Source organism: Chiloscyllium punctatum, chromosome 32 (assembly GCF_047496795.1).
Source record: "Chiloscyllium punctatum isolate Juve2018m chromosome 32, sChiPun1.3, whole genome shotgun sequence".
NCBI lineage: Eukaryota > Metazoa > Chordata > Chondrichthyes > Orectolobiformes > Hemiscylliidae > Chiloscyllium > Chiloscyllium punctatum.
In genome coordinates, this window is record NC_092770.1 from 47488940 (window position 1) to 47516248 (window position 27309).

Sequence of the window (27309 nt, forward strand, 5' to 3'; positions counted from 1 at the left end):
CAAGGACAGAACGCCCCTGGTGCTCACCTTCCACCCTACAAACCTTTGCATAAACCAAATCATCCGCCGACATTTCCGCCACCTCCAAAAAGACCCCACAACCAGGGATATATTTCCCTCCCCACCCCTTTCCGCCTTCCGCAAAGACTGTTCCCTCCGCGACTACCTGGTCAGGTCTACACCCCCCTACGACCCACGCTCCCATTCTGGCACTTTCCCCTGCCACCGCAGGAACTATAAAACCTGTGCCCACACCTCCTCCCTCACCTCTATCCAAGGCCCTAAAGGAGCCTTCCACATCTATCAAAGTTTTACCTGCGCATCCACTAACATCATTTATTGTATCCGTTGCTCCCGATGTGGTCTCCTCTACATTGGGGAGACTGGGCGCCTCCTAGCAGAGCGCGTTAGGGAACATCTCCGAGACACCCGCACCAATCAACCAAACTGCCCCGTGGCCCAACATTTCAACTCCCCCTCCCACTCTGCCGAGGACATGGAGGTCCTGGGCCTCCTTCACCGCCGCTCCCTCACCACCAGACGCCTGGAGGAAGAACGCCTCATCTTCCGCCTCGGAACACTTCAACCTCAGGGCATCAATGTGGACTTCAACAGCTTCCTCATTTCCCCTTCCCCCACCTCATCCTAGTTTCAAACTTCCAGCTCAGCACTGTCTCCTTGACTTGTCCGGACTTGTCAAACCTGCCTATCTCCTTTTCCACCTATCCACTCTACCCTCTCCTCCTTGACCTATCACCTTCATCTCCTCCCCCACTCACCCATTGTACTCTATGCTACTCTCTCCCCACCCCCACCCTCCTCTAGCTTATCTCTCCATGCTTCAGGCTCACTGCCTTTATTCCCGACGAAGGGCTTTTGCCCGAAACGTCGATTTCGCTGCTCGTTGGATGCTGCCTGAACTGCTGTGCTCTTCCAGCACCACTAATCCAATGTCCTGTACAGCCGCAACATGATCTCCCAACTCCTGTACTCAATACTCTGACCAATAAAGGAAAGCATACCAAACGCCTTCTTCACTCTCCTATCTACCTGCGACTCCACTTTCAAGGAGCTATGAACCTGCACTCCAAGGTCTCTTTGTTCAGCAACACACCCTAGGACCTTACCATTAAGTGTATAAGTCCTGCTAAGATTTGCTTTCCCAAAATGCAGCACCTCACATTTATTTGAATTCAACTGCATCTGCCACTTCTCAGCTCATTGGCCCATCTGGTCTAGATCCTGTTGTAATCTGAGGTAACCCTCTTCGCTGTCCACTACATCTCCAATTCTGGTGTCATCTGCAAACTTACTAACTGTACCTTTTATGCTCGCATCCAAATCATTTATGTAAATGACAAAAAGTAGAGGACCCAGCACCGATCCTTGTGGCACTCCACTGGTCACAGGCCTCCAGTCTGAAAAACAACCCTCCACCACCACCCTGCTCTGTCTTCTCCCTTTGAGCCAGTTCTGTATCCAAATGGCTAGCTCTCCCTGTATTCCAGGAGATCTAACCTTGCGAATCAGTCTCCCATGGGGAACCGTGCGGAAACCCTTACTGAAGTCCATATAGATCACATCTACTGCTCTGCCCTCATCAATCCTCTTTGTTACTTCTTCAAAAAACTCAATCAAGTTTGTGAGACATGATTTCCCACACACAAAGCCATGTTGACTATCCCTAATCAGTCATTGCCTTTCCAAATACATGTACATCTGTCCCTCAGGATTCCCTCCAACAACTTGCCCTCCACCGTCAGGTTTACTGGTCTATAGTTCCCTGGCTTTTCTTTATCGCCCTTCTTAAACAATGGCACCATGTTTGCCAACCTCCTGTCTTCCGGCACCTCACCTGTGACTATCGCTGATAAAAATATCTCAGCAAGAGGCCCAGCAATCACTTCTCTAGCTGCCCACAGAGTTCTTGGATACACCTGATCAGGTCCTGGGGATTTATCCGCCTTTAACCGTTTCAAGACATCCAGCACTTCCTCCTCTGTAAATCAGAACATTTTGCAAGATGTCACCATCTATTTCCCTACAGAGTATATCTTCCATATCCTTTTCCACAGTAAATACTGATGCAAAATATTTATATAGTATCTCCCCCATTTTCTCTGGCTCCACACAAAGGGCGCCTTGCTGATCTTTGAGGGGCCCTATTCTCTCCATAGTTACCCTTTTGTCCTTAATATATTTGTAAAATCTCTTTGGATTCTCCTTAATTCTATTTGCTAAAGCTATCTCATGTCCCCTTTTTGCCCTCCTGATTTCTCTCTTAAGTATACTCCTACTTCCTTTATACTCTTCTAAGAATTCGCTCGATCTATCCTGTCTCTCCCTGATATATGCTTCCTTCTTTTTCTTAAGCAAAACCTCAACTTCTTTAGTCATCCAGCATTCCCTATACCTACCAGCCTTTCCTTTCACCCTAACAGGAATATACTTTCTCTGGGTTCTTGTTAACTCATTTCTGAAGGCTTCCCATTTTCCAGCCGTCCCTTTACCTGCAAACATCTGCCTCCAATCAGTGTTCGAAAGTTCTTGCCTAATACTATCAAAATTGGTCTTTCTCCAATTTAGAACTTCAACTTTTAGATCTGGTCTATCCTTTTCCATCACCATTTTAAAACGAATAGAATTATGGTCGCTGGCCCCAAAGTGCTCCCCCATTGACACCTCAGTCACCTGCCCTGCCTTATTTCCCAAGAATAGGTCAGGTTTTGCACCTTCTCTAGTAGGTACTTCCACATACTGAATCAGAAAATTGTCTTGCATGCACTTAAGAAATTCCTCTCCATCTCACTCTTAACACTATGGCAGTCCCAGTCTATATTTGGAAAGTTAAAATCCCTGACCATAACTACGCTATTATTTTTACAGATAGCTGAGATCTCCTTACAAGTTTGTTTCTCAATTTCCTGCTGACTATTAGGGGGTCTATAATACAATCCCAATAAGGTGATCATCCCGTTCTTATTTCTCGGTTCCACCCAAATAACTTCCCTGGATGTATTTCCGGGAATACCTTCCCTCAGCACAGCTGCAATGCTATCCCTTATCCACAAATGCCACTCCCCCTCCTCTCTTGCCTCCCTTTCTATCCTTCCTGCAGCATTTGTATCCTGGAACATTACGCTGCCAGTCTTGCCCATCCCTGAGCCATGTTTCTGTAATTGCTATGATATCCCAGTCCCATGTTCCTAACCATGTCCTGAGTTCATCTGCCTTCCTAGTTAGGCCCCTTGCATTGAAATAAATGCAGTTTAAATTATTAATCTTACCTTGTCCCTGCCTGCCCTGACTGTTTGACTCACTTCTGTTCTCAACTGTACCCGTCTCAGACTGATCTCTTTCCTCACTATCTCCTTTCCCCACCCCCTCCCCCCCCCGCCTCCCCACCTTAACTAGTTGAAATCCTCCCAAGCAGTTCTCGCAAATCTCCCTGCCAGTATATTAGTCCCCTTCCAATTTAGGTGTAATCCGTCCTTCTTGTACAGGTCACTTCTACCCCAATGATCCAAAAATGTGAATCCTTCTCCCAAACACCAGCTACTCAGCCATGCATTCATCTGCTCGATCCTCTTATTCCTGCCCTCACTAGCTTGTAGCACTGGGACTAATCCAGATATTACTACCCTTGAGGACCTCCTTTTTAAATTTCTGCCTAACTCTCTGTAATCTCCCTTCCGAATCTCTCCCTTCCTATATCATTGGTTGCAATGTGGACAATGACCTCTTGCTGGCCCCTCTCCCCCGTGAGAACATTCTGCACCCTCTGAGACATCCTTGATCCTGGCACCAGAGAAACAACACACCATTCTGCTTTTTCTCTGCTGGCCACAGAAACATCTGTCTGTACCTCGGACTGCAGAATCCACTAACACAATTGATCTTTTGGAAGCCGATGTACCCCTCGTTGCAGTAGAGCCAGTCTCAATACCAGAAACTTGGCCATTCGTGCTACGTTCCCCTGAGAATCCATCACCCCCTACATTTTCCAAAACAGTATACCTGTTTGAAATGGATATATCCACAAAAGACTCTTGCACTACCTGCCTACCTCTCTAACCCTTCCTGGAGTTAACCCATCTATGTGACTGTATGTGAGACTTCCCCCATTCCTATAACTGCCATCCATCACATACTGTTGCTGTTGCTTGTATCTGTCTCTCCAACCGATACACTCGATCTGATAAGATTCGTATCCAATAGCATTTATGGCAGATATAATCCGCAGTAACCCTTAAACTCTCTTTAAAACTCCCACATCTGACAAGAAGTCATTTGGATACAGAACTGGCTCAAGGTTAGAAGACAGAGCAGGGTGGTGGAGGGTTGTTTTTCAGATTGGAGGCCTGTGACTAGTGGAGTGCCACAAGGATCGGTGCTGGGCCCCCTATTTTTTATTATTTACATAAATGACTTGGATGCGAGCACAACAGGTACAGTTAGTAAGTTTGCAGATGACACCAAAATTGGTGGTGTAGTGGACAGCGAGGAGGGTTACCTCAGATTACAATAGGATCTGGACCAGATGGGTCAATGGGCTAAGAAGTGGCAGATGAAGTTTAATTCAGATAAATGCGAGGTGCTGCATTTTGGGAAAGCAAATCTTAGCAGTTGGTATGCTTTCCTTTATTGGTCAACGTATTGAGTACAGGAGTTGGGAGGTCATGTTGAGGCTGTACAGGACTTTAGTTAGGCCACTGTTGGAATATTGCGTGCAGTTCTGGTCTCCTTCCTATCAGAAAGATGTTGTGAAACTTGAAAGGGTTCAGAAAAGATTTACAAGGATGTTGCCAGGGTTGGAGGATCTGAGCTATAGGGAGAGGCTGAACAGGCTGGGGCTGTTTTCCCTGAGCGTTGGAGACTGAGGGGTGACCTTATAGAGGTTTACAAAATAATGAGGGGCATGGATAGGGTAAATAGGCAAAGTCTTTTCCCTGGGGTCAGGGAGTCCAGAACTAGAGGGCATAGATTTAGGGTGAGAGGGGAAAGATATAAAAGAGACCTAAGGGACAACTTTTTCATGCAGAGGGTAGTACGTGTATGGAATGAGCTGCCAGAGGATGTGGAGGAGACTGGTACAATTGCAACATTTAAGAGGCATTTGGATGGGTATATGAATAGGAAGGGCTTGGAGGGATATGGGCAGGGTGCTGGCAGGTGGGACTAGATTGGGTTGGGATATCTGATCGGCATGGACAGGTTAGACCAAAGGGTCTGTTTCCATGCTGTATGATTCTATAAGTGGTAGCTTCAGCATTGTTCTTGTTTGATTACTGCAATTAGATTGTCCTGCTAAGATCAATTTCAGAAGGTTAGAAATTCCACCAAGTTAATTTCAGGGCTAATTGTTCCAATCTAAAATTGTTTAAATTTCACTTTCAAGTGATATTGTAATTATAAAGAAAAAGCAAATAAAACTGGGAGACTTGCAATATAGTAACATCTAAACAATGTTTTTATAAAATGTCTTCAATATAGAAAATACATTAAAGCTTCACAGAAGCAATAATCAGTAAAATCAATATTGATTCAATGAAAGAGTCTTCAGTAAAGATGACAAAAGGCTTGGTTAAAGCATTTGAGGAAGGAGTGAGATAAGATGTTCTTAGGCAAAGGGACAGCTGAAAAATGAGAAGCCTTCAAAAATCAGAGTTTTTGAAGAAGTAACAAAGAGGATTGATGAGGACAGACCAGTGGATGCGATCTATGTTGACTTCAATAAAGCATTCAACAAAGTTCCTCATGGGAAACTGGTTAGCAAGGTTAGATCTCATGGAATACAGGTAGAACTAGCTATTTGGATACAGAACTGGCTCAAAAGGTAGAAGACAGAGGGTGGTGGTTGAGGGTTGCTTTTCAGACTGGAGGCCTGTGACCAGGGGTGTGCCACAAGGATCGGTGCTGGGTCCACTGCTTTTTGTAATTTTTATAAATGATTTGGATGTGAACATAGGAGGTATAGTTATTGAGTTTGCAGATGACACCAAAATTGGAGGTGTAGTGGATAGTGATGAAGATTACCTCAGAGTACAACGGGATCTTGATCAGATGGGCTAATGGGCTGAGGAGTGGCAGATGGAGTTTTACTTAGATAAATGTGAAATGTTGCATTTTGGAAAAGCAAATCAGAGCAGGACTTATACACTTAATGGTAGGGTTGTGGGGAGTGTTGCTGAACAAGAGAACTTGGAGTGCAGGTTCATAGTTCCTTGAAAGTGGAATTGCAGGGAGATAGGATAGTGAAGGCGGCATTAGGTATGCTTTGCTTTATTGGTCAGACGATTGAGTATTGGAGTTGGGAGTTGATGTTGTGTCTGTACAGGTCATGGGTTAGGCCACTGTTGGAATAGTGTGTGCAATTCTGGTCTCCTTTCCATTGGAAGGATGTTGCAAAATTTGAAAGGGTTTAGAAAAGATTTACAAGGGTGTTGCTAGGGTTGGAGGATTTGAGCTGTACCGAGAGGCTAAATATGCTGGGGCTGTTATCCCTGGACCGTCAGAGGCAGAGGGATGACCTTATAGAGATTTATAAAATCATGAGGGGCATGAATAGGATAAATAATCAAGGTCCAGAACCAGAGGGCATATGTTTAGAGTGAGAGGGGAAAGATATAATAGGGACCTAAGGGGTGACTTTTTCACGCAGAGGTGATGGGTGTGTGGAATGAGCTGCCTGAGGAAGTGGTGGCACCTGGTACAATTACAACATTTAAAAGGCATCTGGATGGGTATACAAATAGCAAGGGTTTGGAGGGATATGGGCCAAATGCTGATAAATGGGACTAGATTAGATTAGGATATCTGGTCGACATGGCTGAGTTGGACCGAAGGGTATGTTTCCATGCTGTACATCTCATGCATTTGGTGCAATTATAGATCCCAAACAAACATCATGTGATTCACTGATAGTAGTAGGAGTAGAAAATTCAATTCCTCGAGTCTGTTCTGACATTTAATTAGATTCTGGCTGATCTCACCCACCCTGCACGCTGTCAACCATTCAGAGTAGCAGCTTGTCTATCAAGTGGCATTGTACTTTGAGGCAAGGTGAAGGCAGTGAAGGAAAGAAAATTAAGTAACTCCTCCACTCCAGAACCCACTATTTAGTGCAACATCCCACACTAAAGATTTAAGAGCTTGATCAGAAGGCCCAAAGCAGAAATTCTGAGTTAACACTATTCTTAAATCGAGGATTGCCTACACTAATGCCTGCTCTGTATCTTAATTCTATTTACCAAACTTTAATATCCCAAACGCTTCTTTTTATCTGGATCTATGGAATTACGATTATTGCAAACATTTTGTTTAAATGATTCAATTTTCTAAACTCAGTGGGTTACAAACCAAGTTTATGCAACCTTCTCCATAATTGAATTGGTTAAGCCCTGCTATCATCCTGCCAAATCTGTGCTGTGTGATTTCTAAAGCCAATTCATCTTCCCTGAATTTATTTTTCTGGGGTTCAAAACTGGAATCAGAATGAGTTCTCTATACAACTGCGACAGCACTTAAGTGTCTGCTTTACATGATTTTTTTTCACACTGAAAAGAAAAGGGTATAATATTGTGATATAAAATGTCTGATTTATCCTTTTTTAATATAATTTATTTTACACTTGGAGTTTGAATTTGAGTTCCTAACATATGGGTTTTATGAGTGTCTGAAGTTAATGATTAACTTGCAAGTATTTCTGTTGTCATGGCGATTTCTTTTAAAACAGTTTCGGGGGCTAATTTGGCAGCCTAATAAGTTCATGTCTACTGCAGGATTTTCTGACTAGTGAGGAAGACAATTATATCTCAAGGTTTTTGTGAGAGATTTCCATACAGGCAGAGTTTTTAAGCTTAAGGGAAACATCCATAGTAGAAGGCAGAGATTTTTGTTTCATACAAACAAGGAACAGGTTACTTGGCTCATTCCATAAGCTCATAGTTGATTTGATTTCAACCTCACCTCCACATTCCTGCATAACTGCCCATGGTAATTAAGAATCTATCGACCTTTGCCTTAAAACTATTTAAAAATTCTGGATCCACTGTATTTTGAAGAAGGGAATTCCAAAGAGTCACAGCTTGTAAGAGAAAAGAAAACATCTGTCTTAAATGGGTCCCCCTTATTTTCAAATTATAACCTCTAGTTCTGCAATCTCCAACAAAAGTTATGATCCTTTTGACATTGATCCGGTCAGGACCCCTCAGGATTGTATATGCTTCAATTAAGTTACTTCTGATTCTTCTAAACTCTTCAGTTTTACTTTCTTTTGAGCAATTCTCTAAAGTCACGAATACAGCAGTGCTCTTGAGAAGGGGAGAATATAGAAAAACAAAAGTTACTTTAGGATATGTATTTAACGATAGTTCCTGTCTAGAAGTGTTGGGATAAAACCTTGAAAAGGTTACTTGAAGCTAACTAAGTTTGATCTCAAATGCATGGTATTTATAGGAAGAAGCTATCAGCGTTTCCAGTCTGGGAGTTAAAATCTCAGTTACCTTCAATCTATCAAGGTGTTAGAGAAAGGAATTCTGACCAGAGCACTGTACAAAGGTTGCTGTTCGGTAATGTATGGGTTTTTTTGAAACTTGTAAAGGTGTTTTGGGATTAATTTCCCTGTTTTAGTGTCTTTAAAATCCTTTTAATTTATGTTATATGTAAATAGATTGGTTTGTTCTATTTTATCATAATATATTTTGCTTAATAAACTTCTCTTTTACTATTAAAACAAAATCTACAATATTGCACACTTCTGTCTCAGTGAGAGACCACCTCATTAAAGCCAAAACATCAAGCCATTCAGTTAGGGATTGATTTTATTCAGTATTAACATCAGCAAGGATCATAACATCTAAACTCACTTTTGAGATTCATCCCCTTGACAAAGGCCAACATTCAATTAATTTTTTGACTATTTTTGCCGAAGTACAGTAGGTTTTCGTGATTTGTTCATACGGACATCAAAATGGTTTGTTCTTTTATTGTTCCTAATTTTGTTATTAAATAAATGTTCTGATCTATCTACCTCAGATCCAAAGGCAATGTCATCAGACATTCACATAGTGAACTACACCTTCAATTCCAGGATCTAGACTGATTATGGAAGTAATGATTAAGTCATCAAATCCTTTTAATACCAGGTTGAAAAATCAGGAAGAGATTTACATATTTATGCCTTGGTTTCTCTATTACTTTTTCTTTCCTTCTATTAAGTTCAATATGTTCCACCCTTGAATCTATTGTTATTCCCTGTGTACCAATATTATGATGTCCCCTTCCTCAGTCTAAAAAAAGGCTTGCCACTTTTCTTTCTTTTGTAGGCTTGCATACATCATCTTTCATGAGTCCACATTTATCTTTGCCTCTCTCACAACTTTTCTAGAAAGAACTATTGCTCTTAGCTTTGATATCGAATATACATTCTTTTCCACGTCCTTTTTGTAGCTTTTTAAATTATTTAGTATAAGTCCCTTTGTTGCCTTTTTAAAACAGTTTTCTGGATTTCCACTTCTCCTTGCATTTCTGCAAGATTTTAAAATTTAGATTAAGAATGTGTCTTACTTTAATTATTGGCTACGGTTTCTTAATGGTACAAATGAAATGCTGGCTTTGTATTATAACGATAACTCCCTTGAATACTACCTACTGGTTCTAAGTTTATGCGTTAATTCATCAGCCTAGTTTGTTATGCTCAATTTATTTGCCTTGCATTCAAAGTTCAGTTTATTTTTAAAAATTGCTTCAATTGGTCAGAGGAGCCAATCAATATTCTGGCATGGGAGATTACACTTATGGTAATAAGTAAGATGTTAAAAATGAGATATTATTGTGAGAGATTTGTTTTTGGAGAGTCACCTTTGAAAGCAGAATGGCACGAGTGAAAAAAGCTTCTTTATCCAAAACACTACACATGCTCCATGGTCTTAAAGTCTGATAATAGTCCACAAGGCAAACTTAATGTGATCTTTACAGGTACAGGATCACCAGCATCCAACATACAAGAAAAATCTATGATTCCTCAAAGAATTATATCACATCAAGCAAATGGAGCTCCTTTATGTGGTTCAGATTAAAACGTGAGATGGACCAAATTACTACTTTTTATTTGTTCTCATTAGTATGTGGTTGTTTTTAAATTTTTTAAAAATATCTTCAAAATATCATGTTTGAAACTAAGTAGAATTAGGAACAAACAACAGTTTGGCATGTTTCTGATTTCAAACCTATTTCAAATTTTAAACCATACAAGTAGTATATTATTAGCTGTAAATAATCATTCATCTTAAGGGTGTTAATGAAATATTTCTGATAAGCTGTATTTATAAACTTTTAGACTGAACTTTGTCTTCTCTGAGGGCCCCTGATACTACACAGGCCACACGGTCTTAAAGTCTGCTAACAGTCCACAACAGAAGTTAAATGTGATCTTTAAATGTATAGTATCACTAATAAACAATATACAAGAAAAATCTATGATTCCTCAAAGAGTCATACTGCCTCAGGCAAATGGAGTTACTTCATGTAGTTCAGATTAAATTCTTCAGAAGGGTTACTACACTCGAAATGTTACCTCTGCTTTCTCTTTACAAATGCTGCCAGACCTGCTGAGTTTCTTCAGCAATATTTGTTTGTATTTCAGATTAACAGCTGCTAATTATCAGTGTGACTCGACCATTCTGGTGACAATGTATGTGAAAATGAAGCTAAATACATTTGCCAATGTTCACAATTCCAAATCAAATGTAGCTTTAAAAATAAATAAATCTTCCTAATACCAATTTGTCTGAGAGTACAACATAATTCTGTGTTGGAAGTACCCTTTGTTCATTTTTGAATATTGTGACAAGCAAGAAACATTTGGCAGAATTAAACATAAGCAACAGGAGTGTTGCTTGCTAGCTGGAATGATGGTGAGGCCCTCACCCTAGCTTCTCTGCCAAATCAGGTCCTTAACTGTGCAGCAGCAGGAATTCCTCAGCATCAAAGACCTGGTTCAGAAGGCCCAATACCACCAACAGTCATTGGGAATCAGAGCTCGGTATTGGTTGCTCGAGCCACCAGGAAGACAGTGGCTACTATTGGAAATGCACCCAACCGAGGCCCAAACTTGTAATGGAACCCAGGCCATTGTTGACTTGTGATGGATGGTAAAGGATGGCTGAGAAGAAGTTGGGGAAGGAGTTAGCAGCAAAATAAGGGAGTGGTTCTCAGTTCTAAATTAGGATGCAAGGAAATAAAAACATGACAGATGATCAGAGCTTTCTTATTTTCCAAGCAGAAAGTCTACTCATTCTTGTAGTCTTATGACAGTGAAGCAGAATTTCCCCTTTAGTTTTTGAGCATAAAGGATTGCTTGAGTGAAGTATAACAATGATCATGCATCCTTTTCAGAGATAATCTAATTTCCTGTTGATTCAAGTGAGTGCACCTTAATAATTACTGAGTAAAGGACCAAATGGTGGATTTATCACTGAGTTTTCTGACATTTAGTAAATTTTACAGAAAATTAATTTTGTACTTTGGCTGCTCGGTCCTTCTTTGGTGCTTTAAGCCAAGTCAAGTTAAAATGAGTTCCAGACCATTTTTCAACCCTCATATAGATAAAGCACTAAAATTGTTAAAGTTGATTCCATGCTACAAATGGGAAATAACGTTCACAAGGAACATATGTCAAAGATAGGGTGGCAACACTAATTCCAAACTTTCAACCCACACTCCTTGCAAACACTATTTCCAACTGAGAGTGAAAGATTATGGAATTTGGTCATACATTCAGAACTTAAAACTTGTCAAAACAGGAAATCTTCAATATAGATTAATAAGCTATATCATTATCATGAAATTAAAGCAGTTGGTAAGAATCAGTGACAGCCTTGGGAGTTGGGGAAGAGTGAAATATTGAAGCAAGAATTATCTTGGAAAGGCAAATCAAGGCAGGACTTATACACATAATGCTAAGGTCCTGAGTAGTGCTGCTAAACAAAAAGACCTTGGAGCGCAAGTTCATAGTTCCTTGAAAGTGGAGTCACAGGTAGACAGGATAGTGAAGGCACGTTTGGTATGCTTTTATTGGTCAGTGCATCAAGATAGAAATTAGAAGGTCATGTTCCAAAAAAAAAAACAACGCAACAGCATATAAAACAGTAATTGCTGCTCCTGGAATTCGAGGAAATCACCTCCAGCACCTAAAATACCTCAAAGAAAAAAGGAGCAGCTGTTGCAGCCAGAAATTTTTCCTGTCCTCCATCTTGGAAAGATATAAAAGTGACCTATGGGGCAACTTTTTCACACAGATGGTGGAGCGTGTACGGAATGAGCTGCCAGAGGAAGTGGTGGAGGCTGGTACAATTGCAACATTTAAGAGGCATTTGGATGGGTATATGAATAGGAATGGTTTGGAGGGATATGGGCTGGGTGCTGGCAGGTGGGACAAGATTGGGTTGGGGTATCTGGTCGGCATGGACGGGTTGGACCAAAGGGTCTGTTTCTATGCTATACATCTCTATGACTCTGTGTTGCAGCTGTACAGGATATTGGTTAGGCCACTTGTGAAATACTGCATACAGTTCTGATCTCCCTGCTACAGGAAGGATGTTGTGGAACCCAAAACGGTTCAGAAAAGTTTTACAAGGATGTTGCCGAGATTGGACGGTTTAAGCTATAGAGAGAGACTGAATAGGCTGGGGTTATTTTCCCTGGAGCATCGAAGGCTGAGGGGTGACTTTAGAGAAGTTTGAAATCATGAGGGGCATCGATGGGGTGAATAGCCAAGGTCTGTTCCCGAGGGTAGTGGAGTTTAAAACTAGAGGGCTTAAGTTTAAGATGAGAGGGGAAAGATTTAAAAGGGACTTAAGGGGAAACTTTTTCATGCAGTGTGTATGGAATGAGTTGCCAGAGGAAGTGCTGGAAGCTGGTACATTACAACATTTAAAAGGCATCTGGATGAATGCATGAATAGAAAGGGTTTGGAAGGATAAGGACCCAATGCTGGCAAACAGGAGTTATAGAGTCATAGAGATGTACAGCATGGAAACAGACCCTTCGGTCCAACCCACCCATACCGACCAGATATCCCAAATTTATCAAGTCCCACCTGCCAGCACCCAGCCCATATCCCTCCAAATCATTCCTATTCATATACCCATCCACATGCTTTTTAAATGCTTCAATTGTACCAGCCTGCACCACTTCCTCATTCCAAATACGTACCACCCTCTACTTGAAAAAGTTGCCCCTTAGGTCTCTTTTATACCTTTCGCCTTGCACCCTAAACCTATGCCCTCTAGTTCTGGACTCTCCAACCCCAGGGAAAAGACTTTGCCTATTTACCCTATCCATGGACCTCATAGAACATAGAACATAGAACAATACAGCACAGAACAGGCCCTTCGGCCCACGATGTTGTAAGATTCAGTAAGATTAGGGAGGGTGGTAAAAAAGGAGGGGGGGTGGCATTGCTAATTAGAAATGGTATAACGGCTGCAGAAAGGAAGTTTGAGGGGGATCTGCCTCTGGAGGTAGTATGGGCTGAAGTCAGAAATAGGAAAGGTGCAGTCACCTTGTTGGGTGTTTATTATAGGCCCCCCAATAGCAGCAGAGATGTGGAGAAACAGATTGGGAAACAGATTTTGGAAAGGTGCAGAAGCCACAGGGTCGTAGTCATGGGCGACTTCAACTTCCCAAATATTGATTGGAAGCTCTTTCGATCAAGTAGATTGGATGGGGCGGTGTTTGTGCAGTGTGTCCAGGAAGCTTTTCTAACGCAGTATGTAGATTGTCCAACCAGAGGGGAGGCCATATTGGATTTGGTACTCGGTAACGAACCGGGACAAGTGGTGGGCTTGTTGGTGGGTGAACATTTTGGTGACGGCGACCACAATTCTGTGACTTTCACCTTGGTTATGGAGAGAGATAGGTGCGCACAACAAGGTAGATTTTACAATTGGGGGAAGGGAAATTACGATGCTGTAAGACAGGATTTGAGGAGCATACGTTGGGAGCATAGGCTGTTAGGGAAGGATGTGGTGGAAATGTGGGACTTTTTCAAGGAGCAGATACGACGTGTCCTTGATATGTATGTACCGATCAGGCAGGAAAGAAATGGTCGTGTGAGGGAGCCTTGGTTGACGAGGGAGGTTGAATGTCTAGTAAAGAGGAAGAAGGAGGCTTACATAAGGTTGAGGAAACAAGGTTCAGACAGAGCAGTGGAGGGATACAGAATAGCCAGAAGGGACCTGAAGAAAGGGATTAGGAGAGCTAAGAGAGGGCATGAAAAATCCCTGGCGGATAGGATCAAGGATAACCCCAAGGCATTCTATGCATATGTGAGAAACCTGAGAATGACGAGAACGAGGGTAGGTCCGATCAAGGACAGTGGTGGGAGACTGTGTATTGAGTTGGAAGAGATAGGAGAGGTCTTGAACAAGTACTTCTCTTCAGTATTTACGAACGAGAGGGACCGTATTGTTGAAGAGGAGAGTGTGAAACGGACTGATAAGCTAGAAGAGATACCTGTTAGGAAGGAAGATGTGTTGGACATTTTGAACAACTTGAGGATAGACAAGTCCCCCGGGCCTGACGGGATATATCCTAGGATTATGTGGGAAGCAAGAGAGGAAATTGCAGTACCGTTGGCAATGATCTTCTCGTCTTCACTGGCAACTGGGGTGGTACCAGGGGACTGGAGAGTAGCGAATGTTGTGCCCCTGTTCAAAAAAGGGAATAGGGATAACCCCGGGAATTACAGGCCAGTTAGTCTTACTTCTGTGGCAGGCAAAGTAATGGAAAGGGTACTGAGGGATAGGATTTACGAGTATCTGGAAAGACACTGCTTGATTAGGGACAGCCAGCACGGATTTGTGAAGGGTAGGTCTTGCCTTACAAGTCTTATTGAATTCTTCGAGGAGGTGACCAAGCATGTGGATGAGGGTAGAGCAGTGGATGTAGTGTACATGGATTTTAGTAAGGCATTTGATAAGGTTCCCCATGGTAGGCTTATGCGGAAAGTCAGGAGGCATGGGATAGAGGGAAATTTGGCCAATTGGATAGAAAACTGGCTAACCGGTAGAAGTCAGAGAGTGGTGGTAGATGGTAAATATTCAGCATGGAGTCCAGTTACAAGTGGAGTTCCGCAGGGATCAGTTCTGGGTCCTCTGCTGTTTGTAATTTTTATTAATGACTTAGAGGAGGGAGTCGAAGGGTGGGTCAGTAAATTTGCAGATGATACAAAGATAGGTGGAGTTGTGGACAGTGAGGAGGGCTGTTGTCGGCTGCAGAGGGACTTAGATAGGATGCAGAGCTGGGCTGAGGAGTGGCAGATGGAGTTCAACCCTGCCAAGTGTGAGGTTGTCCATTTTGGAAGAACAAATAAGAATGCGGAATACAGGGTTAATGGTAGGGTTCTTGGTCAGGTGGAGGAACAGAGGGATCTTGGGGTCTATGTACATAGATCTTTGAAGGTTGCCACTCAGGTGGATAGAGTTTGTAAGAAGGCCTATGGAGTATTATCGTTCATTAGCAGAGGGATTGAATTCAAGAGTCGTGAGGTGATGTTGCAGCTGTACAGGACTTTGGTTAGGCCACATTTGGAGTACTGTGTGCAGTTCTGGTCGCCTCACTTTAGGAAAGATGTGGAAGCTTTGGAGAGGGTGCAGAGAAGATTTACCAGGATGTTGCCTGGAATGGAGAGTAGGTCGTACGAGGATAGGTTGAGAGTTCTCGGCCTTTTCTCGTTGGAACGGCGAAGGATGAGGGGTGACTTGATAGAGGTTTATAAGATGATCAGCGGAATAGATAGAGTAGACAGTCAGAAACTTTTTCCCCGGGTACAACAGAGTGTTACAAGGGGACATAAATTTAAGGTGAAGGGTGGAAGGTATAGGGGAGATGTCAGGGGTGGGTTCTTTACCCAGAGAGTGGTGGGGGCATGGAATGCGCTGCCCGAGGGAGTGGTAGAGTCAGATTCATTGGCGACCTTTAAGCGGCATTTGGATAGGTACATGGATGGGTGCTTAATCTAGGATAGAAGTTTGCAAACATCGTTAAGGTCACCTCTCAGCCTCTGATGCTCCAGAAAAAACAGCCTCAGCCTGTTCAGCCTCTCCCTTTAGCTCAAATCCTCCAACCCTGGCAACATCCTTGTAAATCTTTTCTGAACCCTTTCAAGTTTCACAACATCTTTCTGATAGGAAGGAGACCAGAACTGCACACAATATTCCAACAGTGGCCTAACCAATGTCCTGTACAGCCGCAGCATAACCTCCCAACCCCTGTACTCAATACTCTGACCAATAAAGGAAAGCATACCAAAAGCCTTCTTCACTATCCTATCTACCTGCGAGTCCACTTTCAAGGAGCTATGAACCTGCACTCCAAGGTCTCTTTGTTCAGCAACACACCCTAGGACCTTACCATTAAGTGTATAAGTCCTGCTAAGATTTGCTTTCCCAAAATGCAGCACCTCGCATTTATCTGAATTAAACTCCATCTGCCACTTCTCAGCCCATTGACCCATCTGGTCGAGATCCTGTTGTAATCTGAAGTAAAAACAATGACTGCAGATGCTGGAAACCAGATTCTGGATTAGTGGTGCTGGAAGAGCACAGCAGTTCAGGCAGCATCCAAGTAGCTTGATTCCTGATGAAGGGCTTTTTCGAAGCTACTTGTAATCTGAAGTAACCCTCTTTGCTGTCCACTACACCTTCAATTTTGGTGTCATCTGCAAACTGTACCTCTTATGCTCGCATCCAAATCATTTAGATTAGATTAGATTAGATTACATTACATTGTGGAAACAGGCCCTTCGGCCCAACAAGTCCACACCGAACCGCAATCCACCCATACCCCTACATTTACCCCTTACCTCACACTACGGGCAATTGAGCATGGCCAATTCACCTGACCTGCACATCTTTGGACTGTGGGAGGAAACCGGAGCACCCGGAGGAAACCCACGCAGACACGGGGAGAACGTGCAAACTCCACACAGTCAGTCGCCTGAGGTGGAAATTGAACCCGGATCTCTGGCGCTGTGAGGCAGCAGTGCTAACCACTGTGCCACCTACATGTAAATGACAATAAGTAGAGGACCCAGCACCGATCCTTGTGGCACTCCACTGGTCACAGGCCTCCAGTCTGAAAAGCAACCCTCTACCACCACCCTCTGTCTTCTACCTTTGAGCAAGTTATGTATCCAAATGGCTATTTCTCCCTGTATTCTGAGATATCTAATCTTGCTAATTAGTCTCCCATGGGGAACGTTGTCGAATGCCTTACTGAAGTCCATATAGATCACATCTACTGCTCTGCACTCACCAATATTCTTTGTTACTTCCTCAATAAACTCAATACAGTTTGTGAGACATGATTTCCCACACACAAAGCCATGTTGACTATCCCTAATCAGTCCTTGCCTTTCCAAATACATGTACATCCTGTCCCTCAGGATTCCCTCCAACAACTTGCCCACTACCAACGTCAGGCTCACTAGTCAATAGTTCCCTGGCTTGTCCTTACCACCTTTCTTAAACAGTGGCACCACGTTAGCCAACCTCCAGTCTGCCGGAACCTCACCTATGACCATCGAAGATACAAATATCTCAGCAAAAGGCCCAGCAATTACTTCTCTAGCTTCCCACAATGTTCTAGGGTACACCTGATCAGGTCGTGGGGATTTATCCACCTTTATCCGTTTAAAGACATCCAGCACTTCCTCCTCTGTAATATGGACATTTTGCAAGATGACAACATCTATTTCCCTACTGTCTATATCTTCCATATCCTTTTCCATAGTAAATACTGATGCAAAATACTCATTTAGTATCTCGGCCATTTTCAGCGGCTCCACACAAAGGCCGCCTTGCTGATCTTTGAGGGGCCCTATTCTCTCCCTAGCTACCCTTTTATCCTTTACGTTTCTGTAAAAACTCTTTGGATTTTCCTTAATTATATATGCCAAAGCTATCTCATTTCTCCTTTTTGCCCTCCTGATTTCCCTCTTAAGTATACTCCTACTTCCCTTATAGTCTTCTAAGAATTCACTCTATCTATCCTGTCTATATCTTACATATGCTTCCTTCTTTTTCTTAAGCAAACCCTCAACTTCTTTAGTTATCCAGCATTCCCTATGCCTACCAGCCTTTCCTTTCACCCAAATAGGAATATGCTTTCTCTGGATTCTTGTTATCCCTTTTCTGAAGGCTTCCCATTTTCCAGCCATCCCTTTACCTGCGAACATCTGCCTCCAATCAGCTTTCGAAAGTTCTTGCCTAATACCGTCAAAATTGGCCTTTCTCCAATTTAGAACTTCAACTTTTAGATCTGGTCTATCCTTTTCCATCATTATTTAAAATCTAATAGAATTATGGTCGCTGGCCCCAAAGTGCTCCCCCACTGACACCTCAGTCACCTGCCCTGCCTTATTTCCCAACAGTAGGTCAAGGACAAGATTACATTTAGGCTATCTGGTCCGCATGGATGAGTTGGACTGAAGGGTGTTTCCATGCTGTACAGCTCTTTTACTCTATAATTGAAGAGAGGAACTGTGACTTGCAGCAGTGGTTGGGAAAGGTCAATGGATAGAGAGCCAATTGGGTGGGTCAGTGAAAGGGGGGAAATAGGGAAGTGAATGGGGGAAATGAGCATTAGAAATAGGGATGCAGGAATCAGGATGAGGGGAATGGGATGTGGAAAAAAAAGGAATACAAGAAGGCCGTGGATACGCAGTCAATGAGCAAGTTCAAAATTAAATGAGCATCATTTTGGGCAAGGGTTAAGGATCATTGGGATTGATTGGGAGAGTGCAGCTCATGTACAAATACAGGTCTGATCTTATTGAATAATGGGTCAGGCTTGAGAGGCTGTATAGTCTATACCTGTTCTGATTTTCTTTGGAACCAAACTTTAATTCTGAGCAGTGATATTTCAGAGGGGATGGTGAACACACTACTTACAGAAGTACTAGTCTCCCTAGCACTAGATGAGGTTTATGGCCCAAGGTGTGGTGAGTAGCTCCTGCACCACATGCGGGCTTTGGGAACATGGAAGGTGATTGCTATTTTGATCTTTCTAGACCACAATATATTGCTTGTGCTTCACAGTCACTACTGGCATTAATTCTGGTGTTGCACAACGTGGTCAAGAGTGTTTGAAGCGAAGAGTTCTCATCCACACACAAATATTAATGCTTAAGATTCACATACAGCATACAGTGCTCGTGGGTGGTTTTCACCAGTTCAGTGTGGGAAGGTGGGAACTGTTGTAGCCTTTTCAAGGTCTTGTGCCCCTTGAAAGTGAAGCCCCTCCCCCACAGAATGGCACTCTTTAGATGTGATAACAGGCATTTCCAACCACACTGCCCTCTTGTTGTTTGCATCATGATGGAAAGAAATAGTCATCGTACTTCACATAGTGTGTCTCAGGCTCAGCCACATATTCTTGGCGTACCCCCAAAAGTAACTTCACATTGCCTTCTGGTCACCCGGTTGTCACCCTCAACGGGCTGTGAACCCAACCCATCTATCTTACTGTTAATCTCCCCACTTTACCCCATCAATCCAAGGTGTATCAAACCAACATGCCAGATATAGTCCCGCACTGTTCCCCCCACCCCCCCACCGCTCCCATGAAGCCAGGGTATCGCTGACTGTCGATGACCCCTCCTCCACATTATCCCTTTCCCTTCAATGCTTTAATCATCCTCCATGCCTTGAACTGAGCTGCTGCCCTTCACAAGAGCTGCTGCCCTTCTGCATATTGGTGTGCAGCTTCTAATCGCTACAACTGAGGTTCCCAGCATCCATCACAGCATCTGATCACCCACCCTGACTTTCACAAACCTCCATAGGTTAATATTACTGACTACTTAAAGCAATACTGATTAAAGATGTTGAATGGAAATGGAAGATAGTCTTGACCTGTAAGATGACTGTCTGATAAAAGGTAAAACCAGGGAGGGAGAGTGGCCCAAAGTTCTTGGGTATGGACCTGGTGACAGTAATTGCTGCAGGAGCCAGCAATAATTGGTCAAATGGCTGTCCACACAAATGGCAGAAGGCAATGGCAGCAAATATTAAAACACAGTCAATGCAAGCAGTGTAATTACAGCACCTATAACTGGCAGCAACTAGACTGAATAGAATCCTTGAAGCAAGGGCCATGGCCTTCATTATGTGCAACTGCACTCCCTGCAGACTTGGCCAACTTTAAATAGAAGTAAAAACTCACAGCACTTTTACAGCTCCCCAAAGCTTACACGCCATCCACAATTCCCCAGTCAGGAGAGTAAAAGAATACTCCCCACTTTTGTGGATGAGTGCAGTGCCAACCACACTCAAGGAGGTTAACACCATCCAGGACAAAGTAGTTCACATGATTGGTATCAGATCCACAAACATCCACTTCCTCCACCACCAATGTTCAGTAGCAGCAGCATGTACACCATTTACAAGACACATTACAGAAATTCACCAAGGCTCCGCAGACAGCACCTCCCAAACGCACAACCATTTATATCCAGAAAGTCAAGAGCAGCAGATACACAGCAATACCACAGTAATATGTGGGCAGCACGGTGGCACAGTGGTTAGTACTGCTGCCTCACAGCGCCAGAGACCGGGGTTCAATTCCCACCTCAGGCGACTCTCTGTGTGGAGTTTGCACATTTTCCCCGTGTCTGCGTGGGTTTCCTCCCACAATCCAAAAATGTGCAGGTTAGGTGAATTGGCCATGCTAAATTGTCCGTAGTGTTAGGTGAAGGGGTAAATGTAGGAGAATGGTTCTGGGTGGGTTGCGCTTCGGCGGGTCGGTGTGGACTTGTTGGGCCGAAGGGCCTGTTTCCACATTGTAAGTAATCTAATCTAAGAATCTAATCTAACCACCATCTGCAAGTTCCCCTCCAAGTCACTGACTGTCCTGGCTTAGAAATACATCATCATTCCTTCAAAATCAAAACCCTAGAACTCACCTCTAACAGCATTGTGGGTTAACCTAAAGCACATGGACTGCAACAATTCAAGAAGCAGCTCACCATGACCTTCTCAAAGGCAAGTAAGGACAGGCAATAAATGCCAACCCAGCCTGTGACATCCAGGTCCTACCAGTGATTTAAAAAAAAACTCAGACAGAGCCAATACAATCAATTAACAACAAATTTGATTGTAGTCAAAGCTCTCCTTAAAGACTGCCTTTTTAAGGTGGGTGGGGGAATCAGTGGGGTGAGTGAAGTCATTCCTGCTGATAAGCATTATGGTTCAGCAGTTATGTGCATTTAAGGATTGTGCCTTGAGCTTGAAAATTAGCCCCTGGTATCCAATCAGTAATGCACTGAGTGACACCAGTTCACAGCATTTCCTTACTTCCAGCTTGTGTTCCTAACACATATAGCAACTCTGGCACCAAAATGGCACCTGCACTGGCAGTGTGGTCAGCACTGAAACTATTTAGCACTCCAAATGGCACCTGTAACTTTGACAATACGAGCTATGAAGCTAAACTTTGCAATATTTTTATTCTTGAATTTAAGCCACAATGTGGTCAAGAGTGCTTGGAGCAAGGATTTCTCATCCACACAGAGATTAATGCTTAAGATTCACATACAGCAGAATTCAGGCTAACTTTTAAAAATGAGGCACGTGGTAAATATAAGTCTCTCAACTCTCTATCAACAGATTCGAATGGTAAACTGATTGGAACTAAAGTAACAAGCTTCCTTCTATGTGATGGATTTACAATAAAGCAATTATTTGTTGACTATCATTTAATTCTGGTCTCCAATGACCTTTTGGTCAGTTAATTATCAGGAAGGTAATTGTCATTCCAAAAACATGGTAAGGTTTGGCAGTGGAGTGGGAAGATAACCCCAAGCTGTATTTTGATCCTGGAGTGAACAAGAGAAATAAATGCTCCTTATCATTACAAAGACAGCTTTCAGATAGGAAAGGTTATGCAAATACTGGAGAGAACGTGACAAAGTGCAGGGATTAGATGGTGTGTCAACCATAAACAAACTAGAAGCCACTTTAAATGAATGATTATCACTCCAGACTAGACAGGCACCAGATGGTTAAAACTGACATTTGGGTTTTCTAAATTTTTTTCCCCAAAAATGCTGAGAGATTTAATAAATAACCTGCCAAACAATGGCAGAAATTTTGAAAGCACAAAGCAAGATAGTCCTACTCTAATTTATTTTATCACTTGACAGTGCTGACTTGCAGATCCTGCACCCTGAGGAAACTTTGAAGTGCTTGCAGTCATGCCCTGAAAGCACATGGTACAGCCAAAACTTGCTGCACACCACAGGTTTACAGTAGCCTCCAAAAATGTTTGAATTGTCTTAGTGCTTCTTGTACACAGTTTGATCCAAAATATGTTAAGCAATGAAAACAAAATATAATTGCTCATTAAAAATACTTTTCTCATCTTTGAAATTAGGTCTAAGTCCTTGGCCTGGAGCATATTGCTGTTATTATAATAAGGCTCACTAAAATCCTCAAATACAGTACCTCCTGCAACTCTGGCAGCCCTGTAATGAAAACCATCACTCGAAACCTCATTGCAAGTTATATAAGGTTCATTTGCAGTGTTGTAAAACTTTGTTCTGATAACAATTTTATCCCCCTGAAGTGTCTGGCAAAGCTGCAACATTACACAGATGTGACAAATCTGCAATAAATCCTTGGAACACTATTTTGCAGGGAAATCCTTATGCCAAGACAGCCTCATTACAAACTATATTAAGAATTATACATAATGATACTTGAAGTTCAATTCCACGACTAATGATGCCTGATTGTGTATGAGAATGAGTTTGTTAGCAAAGACAAAAGTTAAACAAACCTGTTCTTTCACATCTCTTCCTCACCTTTTTTAGGACTACCTGAAGAATAGAATAAAAGCAAGGATTTTTCTAATTTTTACGCAAATTCAAAGTCCGTAGGCAGGCATCCTAATCCATCCAGAATCATCAACAAGACAGCCTGCTGGATTAAGAGCCTTGCAGGCATGTGAGTGGTCATTTGGCAGGCTCTTTGTCGCATCACTTTAGTGGACAGTGATACACCTCTCCTCCGCCACCCAACCCATTTCAGGTTGGGTACTTCTGTCTTGCACAAATTGGTGGAGATCAAGGGATATGCCTCCACACCAAACTGAACCTGCCTACAATGGTTTACCCAGTCAGGTAGGCTGATTCTTCTTCATCCCGCCTGGAATTGATGCCTTTGCTGTTCAGACTGGATGATTTAACACTTAAGAGCCCCAATGTCTGACAAGTTAGTAAGGATGGCCATGTGCCTTTCTACCCAGAACTTAATTTAAGAAATGGCAGAAAGTGTGAAGGTATCTATTTGGTGTCTACTACCTGACTCACTACCTTCCCTAACACTTCTTGGGAAGGAAAAGTCTTGGCCAAAGAGAAAAGCAGATAATATATTTCTCCAGCAGAAACAAAATGTACACCCAACCCCTCTGAAAGCTGACAAGGTTGACCCAACCAACTGGTCATTAGTTGCAAGGCTAGTACTTAACCTCTGCTGAAACCGTTTCTCAAATGAATAACTAACATTGTTAGCTTACTTAACCGTCTGTCAGTACACCAAAGGCCACACAACGCATTACTATCTTCAATGGAACAACTTACATGGTTCCTATTTGGTGATTGAATGTGTTAATACAGAACAGCCTGAAAATATTAAGAAAAAAACATATCAATAAACTATGGATTAATATCATCATCATGTTAGGTATGAACATCTTGAAAGGGCTGTGGGAAAACTTCTGTAATCTCAATGTAGTAGCCATTCTTCCTGTGTGGTTCTCTTGATGGTCGGATGCACAACAATCAACCATATTGAAGGTATTGTTCTTGCTAAATGTCCGCAGTGGTCAATCAGGAGAGGAATTCTCTATGATTGTTTCCATCCTGTAATATTGAGGCCAAGTGTAGTACCCCCACTGTGAAATAAGCTAAAACCAGATTACTCAGCATAAACTATTGGACATTGATGTAATGAGTAACAGAAAGGAAACCCTTGTTATTGATCTACTCTGAGCAAAGTTCTCTTTTGTTTTCCACTCAAGTTAAACAGAAGTAAAAGAAGCTTTCAATCTAGCTACTGAAAAGGTCTTGGATAAGCTTTTGCAGTGGTGATGGCATAACCAAATCTGAATAACGTTATTTCTTTGCTGAACACTTCTTGATAGAATAGTAAGTGAGTGGTTATATGAAGAGGACATGTCCAACCAGCAGCTATGTAAAGATTTGGTGGAGGACCCATGACAAATGGGGAAGCATTTAAATATTTATTTGAAGTCATGCCAAACATTAAATAAGACCATAAGACATAGGAGCAGAAATTAGGCCATTTAGCCCATTGAGTCTGCTCTGCCATTCAATCATGGCTGATAAGTTTCTCAACCCTGTTTGCTCCCTGTCATGCTTTATCCCCTTGACAAACAATAACCTATCTATCTCAGTCTTAAATATACTCAATGACCTGGCCTCCACAGCCTTCTGTGGCAGTGATTCCATAGATTCACCACTCTCTGGCTGAAGTAGTTTCTCCTTATCTCCATTCTAAAAGATCTTCTCCTAAGGCAATGCCCTTGAGTCCTAATCTCTCCTACCAATAGAAACATCTTCCCAATATTCACTCTGTCCTGGTCATTAAATTTTCTGACAGTTTCAATAAAATCCTCCTTCATCCTTCTAAACTCCATCAAATATAGTCCCAAAGTCCGCAAACGTTCATCATATGTTAAGCTTTTCATTCTTGGGACCATTCTCGTGAACTTCCTCTAAACAAGTTCCAATATATCCTTCCTGAGATAGAGTATTCTGCACAGTTTGGGCCCTATATGTGTGGTCCGACCAGACCCTTATACCCCCTCAAAAGGACATCACTGCTTTTATATTCAAGTCCTCTCAAAATAAATGCCAACATTGCATTTGTCTTCCTAACTACTGAGTCAGCCTGCAAGTTTACCATGATAGAATCCTGGACTAGAACTCCCAAGTTTCTTTGCACTTCAGACTTTTGAATTTTCTCCCCTCTCAGAAAATAGTCAATGCTTTTCTTCTTCTTACCGAAGGGCACAATCTCACACTTCCCCAAGTTGTACTCCATCTGCTGCTTCTTTGCCCACTCTCCTAACTTGTCCAAATCAATCTGCAGCCTCCCCACCTCCTTAGTGCTACCTGTCTCTCAACCTATTTTTGTCTCAGCTGCAAACTTAGCCAGAATGTCCTCAGTTCCTTCACCTAGACCATTAATGTATAAAGTGAAAAGTTGTGGTCCCAACACTAACCCCTGCAGCACGTCACCTATCACCGGCTGCCAGCCTGAGAAAGACCCTTTTACCTCCACTGTCTGCTTTCTGTCAGACAGTCAACCTTCTATCCATACTAGCACCTTGCTTCTAACACCATAGGCCCTTATCTTACTCAGCAGTCTCCTGTGCGACACCTTGTCAAAGGCTTTCTTGAAGTCCAGGTAGATAACATCCATTGGCTCTCCTTGGTCTAACCTACTCGTTATCTCCACAAGAGATTCCAGCAGATGTGTCAGGCATAACCGCGCACTGATGAAATCATGCTGACTTTGCCCTATTTTATCATCCACTTCCAAGTATTCAAAATCTCAGCCTTCACAATGGACTCCAAAATCTTCCCCATAATAGAGGTTAGGCTAATCGGCCTGTATTTGTCCACCTTCTGCCTTACTCCCTTTTTAAACAGGGTGTCACAATAACAATTTTCCAGTCCTCTGGGACCCTCCCTGACTCTAGTGATACGTGAAAGATCACCACTATCTCTTCAGCAATCTCCTTTCGAACTCTGGGGGTGTAATCCATCTGGTCAAGGTATTTATCTACTTTCAAACCTTTTAGTTTTTCTAGCACCTTCTCCTTGGTGGTGGCTGCTGTACTCAGCTCTGCCCCCCCCATTCTCTTGAATGTTTGGGATATTACTCATATCTTCGGCGGTGAAAACTGATGCGAAGTAATTATTCAGTTCCTCAGCCATTTTCTTGTTCATCACTCCAGCGTCATTTTCCAGTAGTCCAATGTTGACTTTTGCCTCTCTTTTGCCCAATGAATAATTGTTGATTATCAGAAAAACCCAACTGGTTCACTAACATGCTCTGGGGAAGGAAACTGCTGTCCTTACTTGGTATGGCTTACACGTGACCTCAAACCCACAGCAAAGTGGCTAACTCCAAACTGCCCTCTGGGTAATTAGGGATGGCCAATACATGTAAATTCCAATATGTGTAATTGTTTACCAAGCAGCAATAAGCATACTTGCACCCATGAGATAGCTACTAATATTAGTTGTCTATTTTTGACTTACGTAAATATTTTTTCAGCATATTTGTCTGTCAGCACTGAATTTTGGCCAGTATCCTCCACGTTATTTGTGGGAGGTATTTTTTTTCCTTCCTTCATTTCATTACTCTTTTAAATAAGATTTGAATGGAAATCCCCCTGCACAACATACTTGCAGCAAGAGTTGGAACTTTGGAAAAATGTCATAGAGATTAGGCTGTACAAGAGGTGCTCTGGGTCCATCTGTAGTTTCCACCGTGGTCAAAACTAAAAAGCTCCAAATGACTGGTTCATAATGTTTGGAAGTTCCTTTGTAGTACACAAATCATATTTAATGGGGAGGCAATGGTATTATCGCAAGACTGTTAATTCAGTAACATAGGAAATGTTCAGAGACTAAGATACAAATCCTGGCATACCAGATGATGGAATCTGAATGCAATAAAAATCTGGAATTAAGGATGACCATGAAACAAATGTTGACTGTCAGAAAAACCCATCTGGTTCAATAACACCTTTTAAGGAAGGAAACTGCGATCCTTACTTGGTCTGGTCTACAAATGACTTCAGACCCACAGCAAAGTGGTTGACTCTTCACTGCCCCCTATGTTATTAGGGATGGCCAATAAATGCTGGCTCAGCCAATGATGTCCACATCCTAAATGAATAAAAAAGGTTCTGTCACATTTCATGAAAGATGGCTTATCAGAATACCGTATATACTCGAGTAAAAGTTGATCTCATGTAAAAGTCGGCCTCCTATTTTTGGCCAAAAAATCTGCAATTGCCCATACATCTCATGTGAACCTCGATCCTAGTTCTTCACATAATTTACACTAACATTAGGCTTTGAACTTCTTGAGTTCATTATTGAGTGAGCACTATAATTAGTATTCACTTTTTGTAAGGCAGTTCTGTTCCGGGACTCCGTTCTAGATTAGGTTACTTACAGTGTGGAAACAGGCCCTTCGGCCCAAC

At 42.4% G+C, this 27309-nt stretch overlaps 1 protein-coding gene across 5 annotated transcripts in view; it reads right to left on the reverse strand.

Moving 5' to 3' along the window:
• The window catches only part of LOC140458142 (ELKS/Rab6-interacting/CAST family member 1-like), a 917474-nt gene that overhangs the window by 402838 nt on the left and 487327 nt on the right, over nucleotides 1-27309 (reverse strand). The gene's annotated exons all lie outside the window — the stretch shown is intronic.